Genomic DNA, 17,408 nt, shown 5'->3' with positions numbered 1-17,408 from the left:
GCTCCTATGTCTTTGCTGGTTCCTGTGCTTAATCTTCCTGAAATTGAATTTATTCACTGCTATTGAATTTATTCACTTCTGTAAGGAAGACACTAATCAATTGATACCACACATGGATGACAGATGAGACACTCTGTGCAAAAGGTGCTTCAAAAACTGTAAAAAGCCAGACAACTGTGAGGTTTTATGGATATTGAAAGTCATAGATCTCTAAAGGACATTTGAAAACACACAGTGTAGCTGCTTCTTTTCATAAGAAGGTCACTGTGAAAACAGACGCTGTGTCATGTACTCATCAACACAGTCTCATTTGAGAGGAGGGGATTGAGGCTCAAAGAGGCCAAGTGTTGGTCCTAATGTCCCTTGTCTCTAAGTGATGTAGGTGGAATTCAGACTTAGGTTTTCTAATGGCAAGTCCAGTGGTCTTTTGCATTTGGTCACAGCTGTTTGTTTGGATGGCAAAGCCCTGGAGATGCTTTCTGTTCTAATCACCAGACTGCATGGAAAGGTCATGCCAATTCCTTCCACAAAAATTTAAATTCACGAAGTTCTGAGACAGTTCTGTGGCTGAGAAGATAGGTTGAAGTCACTCTCCAAGAATAAGTGAGTGATTTCTCTGGACACAAGTTACTGAGTTAGATACCAGACTTCATCTGATTATCTGACAGAATGAGTGTTGATTGAAAAATGAAATAAGCCATGTTGGACGTTTTAACTTTGGAAATTGTCCCTTCTACTATTTCTTCTGGTTTGGGCACACAAAAAATTGACCAATAATTACTATAATTGTATTGTGAGCACATAAAAAATTTATATATTATATATGAATTTATGCATATACACACATGAGTATATTGAGTATTTGAATTTTAGAGCTGAAAGGCATTTCATAGATGATGGTATAATAATTAAGAACAGGAGACAGACTGCCTGATTTCAAATCTTTAATTTTAAAGTGTATCGACTATAGACAGCACAAAGTTGAGTTTTGCTTTTTTATCCATTCTGACAACCTCTTCTAATTGATGTAATTGGCTTAGTCCATTAACATTTAATATAGTTATTGAAATGGTTGGATTTAGGTCTGCTATTTGCTATTTGTTTATTTTATGCACTCTGTTTTTGTCTCTTTTCCTCTTTTCTTGCCTTCTTTCAGATTAATGGAGTGTTTTTTATTTTTAGAATTTCATTTTAATTTACCACTTGGCTTTTTAACTCCATCTCTTTGTATTATTAGTAATTTTTAATGGTTGCTTCCAGGATTTCAGTGTACATCTGCAACTATTCAAAATAGAGTTAATATTGAGCTACTGCATGTATGTACTGCATGGAACACATAAGAATCTTGCAGCTACGTATATCCATTTACTCCTTCTGTCCTTCATGCCATATTGCCAGTCTTTTCTCCCTTCTAGTCTTTAAACTGTATAATTTCTATGTATCTATATTTAAATTCACCAGTATTTTTTTTTTTGTCATTTCCAATCTGCTGTTAAGACCATGCAGTGAATTTTTAAATTAGGATATTATGCATTTTAGTTCTATAGCTGTACTATCCAATACAGTAACCACGAACTACATATGGCTATTTAAATTAAAATTAAAAATTCAGTTCCTCAGTTATAATAGCCATATTGCAAGTGCTCGATAGCTAGATGAAACTAGTTGCATTGTATTGAACAGTAGAGACATAGAACATTTCCAGATTCAGAGAAACTTCTTTCGGACAGTGCTAATACTGAATTCCCATTTGGTTCTTTTTCATAGTTTCTGTTTCTCTGATGAGCTTCTGCCTTTTCAGTCACTTTGAGCATATTTTACTTTACATGCTTGAGCATAGTTTTAGTACTGGCTTTAAAATCCTTGTCAGTTAATTCTAACATCTGAGTCATTTTGAGTTTGGACTCTGTTGATTTTCTTTTCTCTTGATATTTTCTCTTGTATATGGATCATGTTATGAATTTTTGGCTGTCTTGTATATGAAACATTGTAGATAATTTGGATTCTTATGTTCCTTGAAAGAGTGTTTTTATTTTATTAATCAAATGATCAGTGGGCTGTGAACTTGGCTGATCTCAAACTACAAACTGTTCTTCCCTGCAGTGGATTATGCTAGAATCTCAGTTCAGTTCTTTTACCCCTCTTGGACTGCTTGGAGTCTCTCCAGCACAGGTGTGGTTCACAGGTCAGCTAGGTATCTGAGCAGAGTTTACATACAGAATTTAGGGCTCCCATTCTCTGGGCCTGTCTAGGTTTCTTCTCTCACTTTCTAGCTACTGAGGTTGCCCCCAACTCTGTCCTCTTGTCCTTCAACTCTGTGGGTTTCAGCCACTGCGTGTGTGCAGGCTGGAGCCTGCCCTTAGGCTAAAAGCTGTAAAAGCAGGGAACTCGCCCAGTGCCAGTCCCTTCTTCCATAGGCTGACTCCTCTTCAGTATCTGCCTGCTTTTCACTGTCTGGTGTCTTCAGATAATTGTTTTTCTTAATACCTTGTGTAGAGGTTATAGCTGTTCTCTGTGTGAGAGTTGGTCTGGTAGGAGTTACTTGGCTACCGCTGGGTGAGAAACCTTGTTTCAGATCTTGGCTTGGCTGTTTATTGTGTGACCTTAGGCATGTTACTCATATCTTATACCTCAGTTTCCTCATCTGTTAAATGGAGATAATATCTACCTTACAAAATTGTTGTGAGGATGGAGTGAGTTCAGTTATATAAAGCATTTAGAATTCTGTTTAGCACAGAGTAATTGCTCTGTGTTAGCCATTATTAATTTTATTATGCATTCAGTCTTCTTATTTTATGTCTATAGAAGTCATGTCACCACAGATGGCAGGACCAGCGCTAGAACCTGCATCCCTGGCTGTGCTGCACATACATGAGAAATGTGGCAGTCTTACAGATGGCCATTTGACTGTCAGTACAATTTTTGATTATTTCAGTGTGCTTTAGCTCTTTATAAATTATTGTATGTTTCCATGAATTCGATTTTTTCCTTTCCTTTTTTTTAAACATTTTTTCTAATTGTGAAATATAACATATATACAAAAAAGCAATTAAATTTCCAAGTACATTTTTAAACAAGTAGTTATAGAACAGATTTTGAAGTTTGGTAAGGGTTACAGTTCCACGATTTTTCATTTTTTCTTCTAGCTGCTCCAAGACACTGGAAACCAACCAAAATATCAACATAATGATTCCGCAGTTATATTCATTTGTTAAAGCCTATCTTCTCTGTGACACTTCTCCTTCTCTTTAATGGCATATGTACATAAAAGCAATAAATTTCAAAGTACATCGCAACAGTTAGTTGTACTATAGATTTCAGAGTTTGATATGGGCTACTGTTCCACAATTTTGGGTTTATATTTCTAGCTGCTCTAAGGCACTGGAGGCTAAAAGAAATATCAGTATAATGATTCAGCACTCATACTTATTTGTTGGGCATGACCTTCTCTGTATAACTCCACCATCAACTTTGATCTTTCTCCCACTCTGTAAGGGTATTTGAGCTATACCCATTCTAACTTCCTTATGTTGGAAGGGACTGTTGATAATATGGGGTAGGGGGATGGAACCAGTTGGTGTTCTGGAAGGGCTGGCCCCTCTGCATTTCAGGACTTACCTGGTCCAGGGACACATCTGGAAGTTGTAGGTTTTGGAGAGTTACCCTAGTGCATGGAAACTTTGAGAATCCTATATAATGCCCTAGGTATTCTTTAGGATTGGTGGGATTTGATTTTTTGAGAAGTGGACGATAGGCATTCTGTCAAGTTTTACTAATAATAATGTTTTCCTTCAGACTCTGCCAAAATTCTTTTCCCTCAGATTTGTTCCCCACTTATATGTCTGTAGGGCTTTCCTTGGGGAATTTTTTGAACGTGGCTGCTTACTACCTTCAACTACAGTGTTCTGTACTCTTTTCCCATTTAGTGGGGTAGTTCAGTTTCACTCATTTTACTCCACGTGTGAATTAGCCTTCCCAGGCCCATGGCGTGCTGGCTGCCTTTCATTGTTCAGCCTTCCGGATGCTGGTATCTTTTAGGGACAGAGTCTCAGACCTGCTTAGAGATCAGGCCGAGTACTTCAGATGTTTGTGCATTTCCTCTCTCTGAAAGACCCCTTCAGTTCTCAGTCCAGGGCTCTGCCTTACCCCAAGGCAAGGTGTGCCCCAGTGCACATTGATAAAATCATGGTCATCTGTTTGTACTGTGATATTTCTGCCCCAGAGAGACAAATTGCTTCTTCTCCTCTGACCATTGCATTGTGAGCCCAGACTGTCTCTGGAAGCCAGGTTCTTTCCATCTGGGTTTGAGATACGACGGGAGCCCCAAGAGGGTGGAGGAATAGGGCATGCAGTACTACTACCCTTTGTTATTTAGGAGGATTTATGTGAAAGAACATCTAGAGCTTATTGGAAAATTAAGACTGCTTTGTTTTTTATTCTAATTGTGCCTCTGCCAGTGATGCAGAGAGCTGGATCTCTCGTTGGTCCACTTCCTCCAGTCTCATTCTCACAGCTCGGCCTCCAACAGGATGCCGGCCATCCTGCTTTACAAGCCGTATAGGTGGCACGAGGGCTGGGGGGGAATCACCTGCCTCAGTTCTTTTTGGGTTCCTAGCCAGATACCAGGCTGACTTTCAGGTAGATGAGAAGGCTGCAGAGGTATAAAAAGGAGCTCACTTCCCAGACTGTGGGACCCATATCAGCACCTACTCATACCCTGATTTTCCACATAGGGCGCTAGCGATGTGCGACTGCCTTCACGCACAGAGGCAAAATGAGAATTCTGGGCATCTCTCTGTACCCTGCTTCAGTTCCTTGCTGACAGGTTGTTGCTGGAGCTGTGACTAAACGCTGGATGAGTGCATGCTCTGTGTCTGACACTAAACACAGAGCAGATAGTTGACCCAATGGAGAGCTGCTCAGAGGTTTCTATATGAAATAATGAGAAGGAGCTAAACAAGGGCACAGCTTGTGGGTTTATTAAACGATTTTTCTTTCCTTTTTCCCAGATTGTGTTTTACGCTTTCTTCCTTCTCTCTCCTTCCGCTCTCATTACTCTTCCCCCAGTCTTAACCCTAGAGACAGAAGAAAGCCATGCAATGTCCTGGCTTCCATATTAGATGGAAATATTTTTCTGTTAAAGTTCCTTGTTGGACTTTCTAAGTAGAGGTGGTGGGGTGGCAGCAGCTTTGGCCTCTCCCTACCTTTGAGAATTCCCAAGTAAAGACCTCTTAGGGAGAAGGATTTACAGTTGAGACAATGCTGCTTTCACAGATTTTAATTACACTTGACTCCTTCCAAAGTCTCCTGCTGGCAGTAGCTACCTTACTGAAAGGGGTCTGAATTTGGGCTGAGAACTGTGCGGGGAGGCACTCCTTTCTTGGCCAGGCGGTTTGTCCAGCCCCTGCATGGTTCCTACAGTTGAGCTTCAGCTTCTCTCCCCAGTGGTGGTAGGCTGTTGGGAGGGAAACTTGAGGCTGTCAGGAGAGAGGTGATTCCTAAATATAGAGTGTTCAGAACAACAGTGAAGAGGCTGCCCAGGTGTCTTTTTTTGGTGGGTTCCAGCATAGGATTTATCTATCAGTGCTCAGCTACAAACTCAGTGGCACCTCTGCCTTTGCTTCCTGGTTGTGTTCTACTTACCCCAAGAGCCAAAATGACTCTACAAGGCTCTCTCTCTCTGAAGCCAAGTTAGACCACTTGGGATCAGGATGACCTGGGCTTTTCCAGCATGTCTATGTCTACTGCCCAGGCTTGTGCTTGTTTCTGGATCATATGCCAAGGTACAGTTGGCCCATGGTTTGGATTTGGCTTAGATCTCTTATCTCCTTGGAATATGTCTTCTTCTTTCCTTTGTCACAGTCCCCTTCTTACCTCTTTTTTGCTTGTCCTCTTCTGTCCAATGATCCAATGAGCTCATCCACTCCCTTACTTTCAGCTGACATCTCTAGAAGAGTGACTTTGGAATCCCAAATTTACGAAGTCCACCTCTACCCTAGTTTCTAGACCATTTTCTCAACTGCCTTGAAAGAGATTTGAAGCCGATTGAGTTGTGGAGCTGATCGGCTGGCTCTCCATTGGATCACTATCTGTTCTGTGATTAGTGTTGGACACTCATCTAGAGTTCAGTCCCAGCTCCAGCCACCTGTTATCATGTGACTGAAGCAGGGCACAGAGAGATGCCCACAATTCTCATTTTGTCTCTGTGAATGAAGGCAGTCACATGGTGCTGTGTCCCTGACTTGTTGTATGTATAGCAGGGTTTCTCAACCTTGGCCCATGTGGCGTTTTAGATCATATAGTTCTTTGTTGTGAAGAGGACGTTTGTGCACTGGACACTGTTTAACAGCATCCCTAGCCTCTACTCACTGGATGCCAGTTGCAACCTCAGTGGTGACAATCACAGATGTCTCCAGACATTGCCACATATTTCTCATAGGGTTGGGGCTGGGAGGTTCATCCATGTTTGAGAAGCCCTGGGGTATAGACACTAATAAGTGAGATAGAAACTGCATGGAGCCGAGCAACGTCTGAGGAGATAGATAAGTTTAGTTTTAGAGATTTGAACCCAGGGGTGTTGGCTGGAAGTAGTGTGAGGAGGGCCTGGGACAAGTTGAGAAAGAAGGATAGAGACATTTGCAGAAAGGGGTTGTACTGGAGATCAAAAGATGAGGGGGCTAGTCTTGGCTTTGCTCTTGATCCATAAAATGAGTGGATGGGGGAACTGTAAGGCCCTGCCACCCAGTGGTTTCCCCTACCTGTGCTTGCACTTGCTTAAGACCATTGGCCAGTTCTACAAGGCTCCCCTTTCCATGGATCAAGCAGTTTCTGCAAAGGGAAAGAACACAGATGAGGGAGAAGCGCATTTGCTGGGAGTCTGATTAATATTACCCTTATTTGCAGATACTCCTAGCTAATGCTGAGAGAATGACACTTTGCCTAGAGGGTGCAGAGAAATACTGAACCTCAGAAGCCATTATATGGAAATCAGACTCACTGACAACTCGGGCATGTCCAAAAACCAAATCTCTTCCCACCCAGCTCATCCACCCGCTTCCTTCCCCTCCTCCCTGGCTCCAGCTTCTTTAATCATCGTTTCTACCCAGCCTCGTCCAGCCTGTTGGAAAGGTCTGGGAGACCGGTGATGGATTTGACTGAACAGTGTGTAATATAAAAGGGCAGAGCTGAGCCTGAAGGGACCAGGGGCTGCACAGGCTCCAATATTGCTTCCTCCAACAGGGCAGTGCTGGGGAGCCCCTCTGGGATTACTCACACAATATTACTGCCACCGGTGAGGGGGGAGGGGGGAAGGGGAGGCAGGCGGCCGTGGGGGAGGGTCCTCGAATAGCTGCAGATGAGGCCAGGAATGATAACAACAATAATAATGGCGATATTTTAATAGTAGTAAAAATAGTAATAATTGAGTTTTTCCAGGTTTATTAACCTTGGGAAGTCTGGTTTATTAACTCTCCCGGCTTATTAACTTTGAGAAGTCTTTGCTTATCACAGCGTATGCCCGAGGCTGGCTGGTGTGTATGAGTTCATCAGTCTCAAGCTCTCAAAGAGAAAGAGGGGCACAGGAGGGGGGGGGGGGTGGGAAGGAGGAGGGGTGATATTTGAAGTAATTAGAGAGACTTTATTGAAATCAAATGCACAGGCAAGAAATGGTAATTAACTGAGAGAAGAGGAAGCTCTGTTCTCTCCCACCCAAGGACCGCGGGGCTGTCATCTTGGGGGCCCTGGATGGCTTTGAAAAGGCAGTGTTGGGAAGCATTTTGAAAAAGAGATCTAAATTGAACAGTGCAAGATAGGAAATATACCTGTCCCCCTATAATGACCATTGATGCAAAATATAAAATAGGAAAAAATAAAAATAAAATAAGATAGGTTTAATTGGAAATTTGAGTTCCATCACTGAATTTATTCACTACTACAAATAATTCAAGACTCACTAAGAAAAGGAAGAAACTGAATCCAAGCCCAGGGAGGTCAGAGAAGTTTTGATGAGAATTATGGCAAGGAATGGGATCTTGGTGTGAAAATTCATTTTTTGAAACTGCATCGTGGTATTGGTATTAGGTATCTAATAGCTGAGTTCGTTGGATTCCTTTTGGGGGATGTGTAGGCATCTTTGGAGGGTTTGGATGGGGGCTCAGAGTGGGTGGGGGCTCCATGGAGAGAGATTTAGTTCAGCTTAAGGAAGACTTTCTAATACTGCTTTTTGAACTTAGAGGTAGGGAGTCCTTTATTTTGATGGTGGTGTAAAGGCATTCAAGAATCATTCTTATATTAAACATTTATTGAATATTTAACATGTTTCAGTACAGAGAAGAAAACTGGCTTAACGAGATGACCGTGATGATCAAAAGAGCACTGATCCGGGAGTCAGAAAACCTGGGTTTAAGATACCCTTTGAACCTCAGCTACTTCTTCTGCAAAAATGGGGTAAATTATGTTGTTGACAGCATTGGTGCAAAGATTTCTTGTGAGAATGAAGTTTGAGTTGATGCTTTATAAAGTGTAAAGCGCTATACAGCTATTGCCATTTTTAATATTGACTGCCATTTTATGAATCTGAGGTGCCATGATTCTTTAGTTGCAAGCATTCTTTTTTCTCACTGCATCTCCAGTGGTTTTGCTTTCGGTTTGCCCGCCTGGAGCTGGACGATCAAGAGCTGTTGGGTCAACATTGACACAGGGATTGCTGTGTGTCTGGATGTATTCAATCAGTAATTTCACTTGCAGCTTCTTTTGTCGGTGCTTTGAGACTCATAGCCAAAATGCACTGTGGACACGCAAAGGCTCTCCTGTATTATGGGGATTTACTTCTAATTAGGCAAGTATCAAGTGGACTACTGGGCTCTTCATCAGGGTAGAGCCGCTCTTGGGCTGGTGGAAAGAGGCTTAGACCGACTGGAGCCCTGGTTTGAGCTGTGTGGTCTAGTGTAGCCTTGATAAAGCTCAGGCAGTCAGTTGTTCGTCTTCCCACGCTGACTTTGTCTGTTCTGGTCTCTTGTACCTCCTGTAGCTGCTCTGCAAGAGAAAACAGGTAGTCACCCACTTATTCAATATGCATACCCCTGAAACTGCTGCATGCCTGCTGTGTGCCAGGCACTAGTCTTGTTTTAACAAACCACCTCCTCACTGATTGATGTCTGTTTTAGACTGTGGATGTAGCTTACACCATAGATCACAAAATGATGTGAATGAAATTCTCTCTGACGTTAGAAGTAAAGGTGATAAATAGGTAACGGCAAGTATTTATTAGGTTCTTTTCATTCATGAAGTTTTTATTCATTTAGCAAGTGCCTGTTGTACTGTACTTGGGAGGAAATAAAAGAAACAAGGCGAAGTCTTTGCCTCTTGGTGTTTTATGATCTAGTGCAGGAGTTGAGAACATAACTGTGAAGAAACAGAGAACAGTGGAATCGGCAAGTGCAAAAAATGATGGAGTGTAAATTAAACATGCAAGAGCTTTATTGTGAAGGAGCAAAGGAGTTGCTACATCAGGGCTGGTTTTCTTGAGAAGATAAGTTTTGATGCAGGTCCTTAAGGAGGCAGTTGGCAGAGGTGAGTGTTTTGCAGTTGTGCTGCTAGTAGGGGTACAGAGGGCAATTTTTCGTGTGGTGCCTTAGTGAATGTTTTCTATTTTAATAGTGATTTCTTTATTTTTATCATCCGACCAATGATGTCATTGTGGTGATATAAAATTTCTATTTTAAGACACATCTATTGAAGAAGAATAAATTAATTGATTAAAAATACATGTTTCACTGTAACTATGTGGAACCTTGAATAGGGAGTGAGATCTTATTGATTGGTACAGGTAGTGTGATGCCCTAATACATCCCGAAATAACCTGGGTAGAAGATAAAACAGTATTTGGAAAGTCCCCTTGAGGGATTGGGAAAGATGTGGACATATTTAACTTCCCCACCTGGCGAATACCTGATATTGTCACAAGCATTTAGGACTACCCAGTTTAATAGGCCAAGCCCTCAATCTTGGGAGTTGACCTTATGAAATTTATTCCTGCAAAGGAGAAGCTAAGCTTACTTCTAATTATGCCTAAGAGTCAGCCCCCAAAGAACCTCCTTTGTTGCTCAGATGTGGCCTCTCTCTTTCTCTCTCTCTAAGCCAACTCAGCAGGTGAACCCTCTGCCCTCCCTCCTATGAGGGACATGACTCCTGGGGATGGGCCGGGAAATGGCATCTAGGGATTGAGAAAGTCTTTGTGATCAAAAGGGGGAAGTGAAATGAAACAAAATAAAGTTTCAGTGGCTGAGAGATTTCAAATAGGTCAAGAGATCATTCAGGAGGTTGTTTTTATGCATTATATAGATATCCCTTTTCAGTTTTTGGTGTATTGGAGTAGCTAGAGGGTAATGCCTGAAACTGTAATCCAGTAGCCTTGATTCTTGAGTGTGATTGTATAAGTATATACCTTTTACAGTGTGATTGTGAAAACATTGTGATTGACATTCCCTTTATCCAGTGTATGGACAGACGAGTAAGAAAATAAAGTAAATAAATAAATAATAGGGGATAGGGTTTATGGAATGTTTTGAGTGTTCTTTTTTCACTTTTTATTCTTATTGTTTATGGCATAACTGAAATGTTCAAAAATTGATTGTGATGACGAATGCACAACTATATGATGATATTGTTGAACCACTGATTATATACCTTGGATGATTATAGGTTATGTGAATATATCTCAATAAAATTGTGTTGAACATATATATTCCAATTTTACAGCTAGTGGGAGACTTGGCAAAAATAATATCTCTGGCATGAAAATTCTTGAAACTTGGGAAACACTGGCATAGATGATGCTATCACCTTATGTTGGTTTGGTGCTGTACAGTTCACAGAACATTTTCATGTATTTTAGGTGGTATGATCATCATAATTGCCTGATACGGTAGATTGGATATGACACAGAATTTTAATATGCCTATTTATAATTGAATTTTGACTCCCCATTTGTATATAAGGAAACTGAGGCTTGGAGAAGTTAATTTACCCAGGGTGAGACAAATGGTAAGTAGGGAAGTGGGATGAGGTCCCAGGCCTTTTGATTTTGAAACAGCTGTTTCTTGGTAAAGGTGTAGGGAAGTTACTCTAGGTAGGGGGATGGCATTTGAAGAAATGGAGTTTGGAATTAGGAAATTGTATTCTGGTGTAGAGAGCAGAGTAAGAGATTACTATAGCGAATTATGATATGATTACACATGAACGGGAAAATCAGGAAAGAAAAGGGTGGGAATAGTTGTAGAAGGAATTTCAAAATCTAGGTGCTAAGGACCCATGATGGGTTCTTTATCATGGAAGTTTTCTGATGGTAGTGTTGAGAAAGTTATTCTGGCAGTTTATTTAAAAATGAAATAAAAGAGCTGGGAGATTAACAAGGAAACTATTGTAGAGGAGAGAGGAATCAAAATATATAGTTTTATTTTTTACTAATAGCTTTATTGAGGGATAATTCACATACCATAAAATTCCCCCTTGTAACATGTACAAGTACATTCACTAATATAATATAATGTAGTACATTCACTAATATAATCACCACTATCTAATTTGGTACAACTATCACCACTGTCTAATTTTAGAATGTTATCATCATCCCCCAAAGAAACTAGTAGCCATTAACAGTCCTTCCCCATTTCTTTCTTGAACCTTCCCCATGTCAGCCTTTTTCTGTTCCTACAGATTCTCCTATTCTGGGCATTTCATAGAAATGTCTGGCTTCTTTCACTTGGTTTTCAAGATTCATCCATCCTGTACCATGTATCAGTACTTCATTCCTTTTTATGGCCAAATAATGCTCCCTGGAAAGTATATGCCACATTTTGTTTATTGATTCCTCAGTTAACAGACATTTGGGCTATTTCCTCTTTTTGGTTGGTATGAGTAATGTTGCTGTAAACATTCATGTGCAAATTTTTGCATATCCTTATCATTTAGTTTTTATGTAATGCTCATGTAGTTTTGCTTTCATTCCCTGCCTTTGTCTTTCTTCATGATCTCTCTGACCCAACTCATGGGATTATTATTTTGAACCTGAAATAGCTGGGCTGCCTTTGAGGTGAATGACCTCATTTCTGGACAACACTCCTAACACTCCAGAAGAGATGGATTTATTGTGATGACACCCAGTGTGTTTTTATTTTTTTGGTGGGGAGGGGGTGCATGGTCCAAGAATTGAACCTGGGTCTCCCTCATGCAAGGTGGGCATTTTAACCACTGAACTACCTGTGCACCCAACACCCAGTGCTTTAAAAGACATGCAAAGAGTAAGAGCAGGCAAAGCATTTACTGAGCATTGTTCCCTTGATCTTAAGGAGTCTTTTTTTTTTATTGTAAACAACAAACAAACATACAAGCATTCTTGACATGGTTACAATCCATGACTCATCATATCATCACATGGTTGTTTATTTATCACCATGATCATCTTTTTGAACATTTCATTTCTCCAGCGAAAGAAATAAAAAACAAGAAAGAAAAAACTCATACATGCCATACCCCTTGCCCCTCCCTCTCATTGACCACTGATATTTCAATCTACTCAATTTATTTTAATCTTTTCCCCCTATTATTTATCTTTTATTCATATTTTTACTCATTTGTCCATACCATAGATAAAAGGAGCATCAGACACAAGGTTTTCACAATCACACAGTCACATTGCAAAAGTTATATCATTATATGATCATCTTCAAGAATCAAGGGTACTGGAACACAGCTTAACAGTTTCAGATACTTTCTTCTAGCCACTCCAATACACCATAAACTAAAAAGGGATATCTATATAATGTGAAAGAATAACCTCCAGAATAACCTCTCAACTCTGTTTGAAATCTCTCAGCCACTAACCCTTTATTTTGTCTCATTTCTCTCTTCCCCCTTTTGGTTGAGAAGGTTTTTTCAATCCCTTGATGCCGAGTCCCAGCTCATCCCAGGATTTCTGTCCCACATTGCCAGGGAGGTTTATACCTCTGGGAGTCATATCCCATGTCGATGGGGAAGGGCAGTGAATTCACTTGCCATGTCAGCTGAGACAGAAAGAGCCCTCATCTGAGCAACAAAAGAGGTTCTCTGGGAGTCACTCTTCAGCCTAATTTTAAGTAGGCTTAGCCTATCCTTTGCAGGGATGAGTTACATAGGGGCAAACTCCAAGATCGAGGGCTTGGCCTATTGATTTGGTTGTCCCCACTGCTTATGAGAATATCAGGAATTCTCCAAATGGGGAAGTTGAATTTTCCCACCTCTCTCATCATTCCCCCAAGGGGACTTTGCAAATACTTCTTTATTCACTGTTCAGATCATTTTGGGATTTATCAGGCCATCACACTAACCTGGACAAACCAACAAAATCTCATGCCCTATTCAAGGTTCCATGTGTTTATGGTGTTCAATTAAATTGACCATATAAGTGAAATTAGGAAATGTCCTACTCAAAATATAAATATTGCACCAAGTACACATTTCTTGCTTTAGTCTCACACAGAAGTTGAGGTTTTAAAATATGAATATCTATTTTCAACACCCTGCTATACTGACGTTCCTTTGTTCTTCCTCATGCAAAAACATTTTTTATTTTGTACATTTTGCCACTATCATTGTACACTCTAGGCATTCCTAGATTATACTATCTCAGTCTTTATTGTCTATCTTTCCGTCTTAGGGACTCATTTGAAGTTTTTCTCTGGAAGTGGGAATGTCTTTTCTAGGATTGGGAGTGATTCAGTGGTGGTACCCCATCGGAGAACTGATACTCTGGGTCTGGAGAAGATCTGTAGGGTCAGTGACCAGCTTGTCACCGATAAAGCTGGAGCCTGAGTCCCCAGCCATCTGGGTATCAGCGCCTCATGCATGCATACTCTCGGTCTCCACCTCCTTTCTTCATTCTTCCTTTTTCCTTGCAGAATTTCCTCCTAGATGCACATCTTACCCTTAATTTTTTTCACAAAAAAACCAGATTGCAGCCCCCATGTTTTAAGACAAATCTATTTAAGGAGAATATATTAATTGATTAAAAATATATGTTTCACCATAACTATATGTTTCACCTAACTCCTGCTCAATGACTTATCTGACAATGACATTGGGTTGTACTTGAGACTCTCAACATACCAGAGATATCAGCATGATAATCACAGATTATACAGTGTGGCATTAGCCATCCCTGCTGTATTCATACTTGTTGGGTTTGGTAGTCTAGGCTGTAAAATATCTATCAATAGTACTGCCTTCTAATTTTATGTCAGCATGTGGAAAACAGTATTTCTGTAAGCTTTTAGTGTTTGTGAAAGAAGTATTCTCTCCCCTTTATAGGGAAGAAACATATGTGCTTAAGACCCGAAAATGAAAATAAAATATCCAGTGAAGGTAGAGGTTTTAGCCTTGTAGTGGCTATCACAGAGAACTCTAAGTTTGGTAAAGCGGGTGGTTGATGTTTTGCAGTCACATGAGAGTAAAAAGACACTGAATTATAAATCACCTTTATTGAGGACGTTTGAAGATTCTTGATAGCTGCCTTTAAGTTATTTTCCAGAAAAGCTTTACCAGTTTGTTCTCCCATTAGCAGTGAATGAATGTGTCAGGTGCTTTTCAGCTCTTCCTTCCTGTTTTAGTTTGCTAGCCTGCTCAAAGGAGATACCATGACATAGTTGGCTTTAAACAATGGGAACTTATTAGCTTACAGTTTGAGGCCATGGAAATGTCCATATCAAGGAATCATCAAGGTGATACTTTCTTCCCCAAGACTGGCTGCCAGAGATCCTTGGCTCCTCTGCCACATGGCAAGGCACATGGTGGTGTCTTCTGGTCCCTCCTTTCTCTTTGAGTTTCATTGCTCTCTGTGGCTTTCTCTTTTTCTCTCTGTCTTTATCCCTTTTATAAAGGACCACAGTAAGAGGATTAAGGCCTATCCTGAATAAGATGGGTCACGTCTTAACTGAAGTAACCTTGTCGAAAGGTCCTGCTTACAATGGGTTCACACCCACAGAAATGGATTAGATTTAAGAGCCTGTTTTTTCTGGGGAACATGCAGTTTCAAACCACCATACTTGTCCATTCTTTATTTATAAATACCTGCTGATTTGAGAGTGTTAAATTGCATTTTTATATCACGGAGTTTGAATAAGTTTTCACATGTTTATTGGTCATTTGTACTTTTTGTATTTTTCATCCTTTTTAACACAGTTTCACTCTCTTTCATGTTTATTTGAATTAACACTTTATCCTATTTATTGCATATATTTTTGTCATTTACCGTATAATTTTTATCATGTACATAAATTTGATTTCCTATAATTATATCTTTCTTTTCTTGTGCGATGACATTTATACAATACACATATGTATTGAAGTCCTTCCCTCTTCTAGGAATTGAGCCAAGCAGGAAATAATAGTGAAAGATAGAAATGTCCCTGTCTTCATGGACTTAACTTTCTGGAGATCACCAATAGTTTATTCTTGGTTTTTAAGGTTTCATTTTTTACAGTTAGTTGTTTCATTCATCTGGGTTATTTTATATTGTCAAGCAAGGAATAGCTTTCTTTTTCTCTGAGTATCCTATATTCCTGACATCTTTTGTAGAAAGTCTTATCTTTATTCCATTTATTTATAATGCTTCAGTATTTATTTAGTATTTTCTAAATTCTCAAGTATATTAGGGGACATTTAAGGGCTAGCTAAATTGTTTCATTGGTTTGTCTATAAATTCTACATTTCCATTGTCATACTGTTTTAACTCTTATAACTTTGAAATGTATGTTTTATTATCTTGTTAGAGCATGACCTTTCTTACCACTATTTTCTTTAATAAAGGCATTTTCTCCTCCTCTGTCCATTCTTCATGTTGTACTTTTAATTCATTTTGTCAAGTTGGTGAAAAATATGATTGGGATTGAATTGTCATAAACTCTGAGAAAGTATTGCCTCTGCAAGCTAATCTTTTCATTCAATGACATGGTGTAGCTCTTCCTTTATGAAATTTATCTCAGTGAAGCTTTGCATTTTCATCAAAATGGTCCCACATATAACTTCTAGGGTTATTCCTACATATTGTATGTTTTTTTGCTGCTGTGAATGAAATATTCCTTTCTCCCCAATATAAATTCTGGTTGTTGCTAACGCCACAGGAAAGGTCATATTTACATAATATCTTATATCTCTCTATGTATTTATTATTATTTATTATTCTGTTGTTTTTAAGAGTTTATTCATTATTTATTTTTAAAAGTTTTTCAGTTGACTTCCTTGGTTTTATTCATCTTCATATAATGATCATTGTTTTGTCTCCTTTTCAGCACGTGCATATTTCATGTCTGTTTTAGTACATTTTTAGTCAGAACATCTTAAATATTCAAATATTTAAAGAGTATACTTACCTTTTCCTTGGATTTTAAGGGGGGAATAAATGCCTTTAGTATTTCTATTTTAAGTGTAACGTTGGCAATAACTTTAATGTTGACATTTTTTACCAGTTAAAGAATATTTCTATTTTCTACTGGGAGGTATTGGTGTATGTTTGTATATGAGAGAGAGAGGGTAAAGGCCAGGGAGAGGGAGAGGGAAGGAGGGAGGGAGATAGAGAGAAGGAGAGAGAGAGAGAGAAAGAGAGAGAGAGAGAGAGAAAGACTCTGTATTGTGTTCAGCTTCAGGTAGCAGAGAACCCAATGAACCCTGGCTTAAGCAGAGGGGAGTTTGTTTTTTCCACATTGAAAGAAGTCTGGGGATTAGCAGTATGGGAGATGGTGTGTGTGTGTGGGATAGGGGGTTCATCACATCACTACCATCAGCAGTCTGGGCTCTTCTTGTATTCTTTCTCTCCATCCTTTGCAGGAAGTCCTTTGTCCTCATGGCTACAGAAAGACTGTGTAGCCCCAGCCTTAGAATCACATTCCAGGCAGGAGAAAGGGGGTAGGGCCAAGAGGTGAAGGGGAAAAGCCTGAAGGGTCATGGCAGCTCCTTTGAAAAGCTCTCCTGGAAGCCCCCTCAGGGGTCTTCCACTTACATCTTATTGAGTCAAATGGGCAGCCCTTATCTCTGGAAATTGGCTGGGAGAATAGGCCTGAGGATGCCAGGTTGTGTCAACCCCCAGAGAAGAGAAGTAATGTAATGATTTAGGAAATGCTCTGAACCAAGAGCCAGTGGATTTCCACTGAATTATGTTCTCTTTTACCTGTCTGTGCACTCATGAGCAAGTCACTTAACCTTTCTGTGCATGGGATGTTGTCTGCCTCGGCTACCTGGGAGGGTGGTTGCAAAGTGCAATTGAAGTCAGATTCTCAAAGTACTCCTATTATCATTCGCTTTTTTTTGCATGAGGATAATTTGTTTTTGGTTAATGAGTAAACTGCTCTTTCTTCCCTGATTTTTATGGTATTATTATT

The sequence above is a fragment of the Tamandua tetradactyla genome, chromosome 4 (genome assembly GCF_023851605.1).
Source record: "Tamandua tetradactyla isolate mTamTet1 chromosome 4, mTamTet1.pri, whole genome shotgun sequence".
NCBI classification, from domain to species: domain Eukaryota; kingdom Metazoa; phylum Chordata; class Mammalia; order Pilosa; family Myrmecophagidae; genus Tamandua; species Tamandua tetradactyla.
This window is presented reverse-complemented; position numbering follows the sequence as displayed.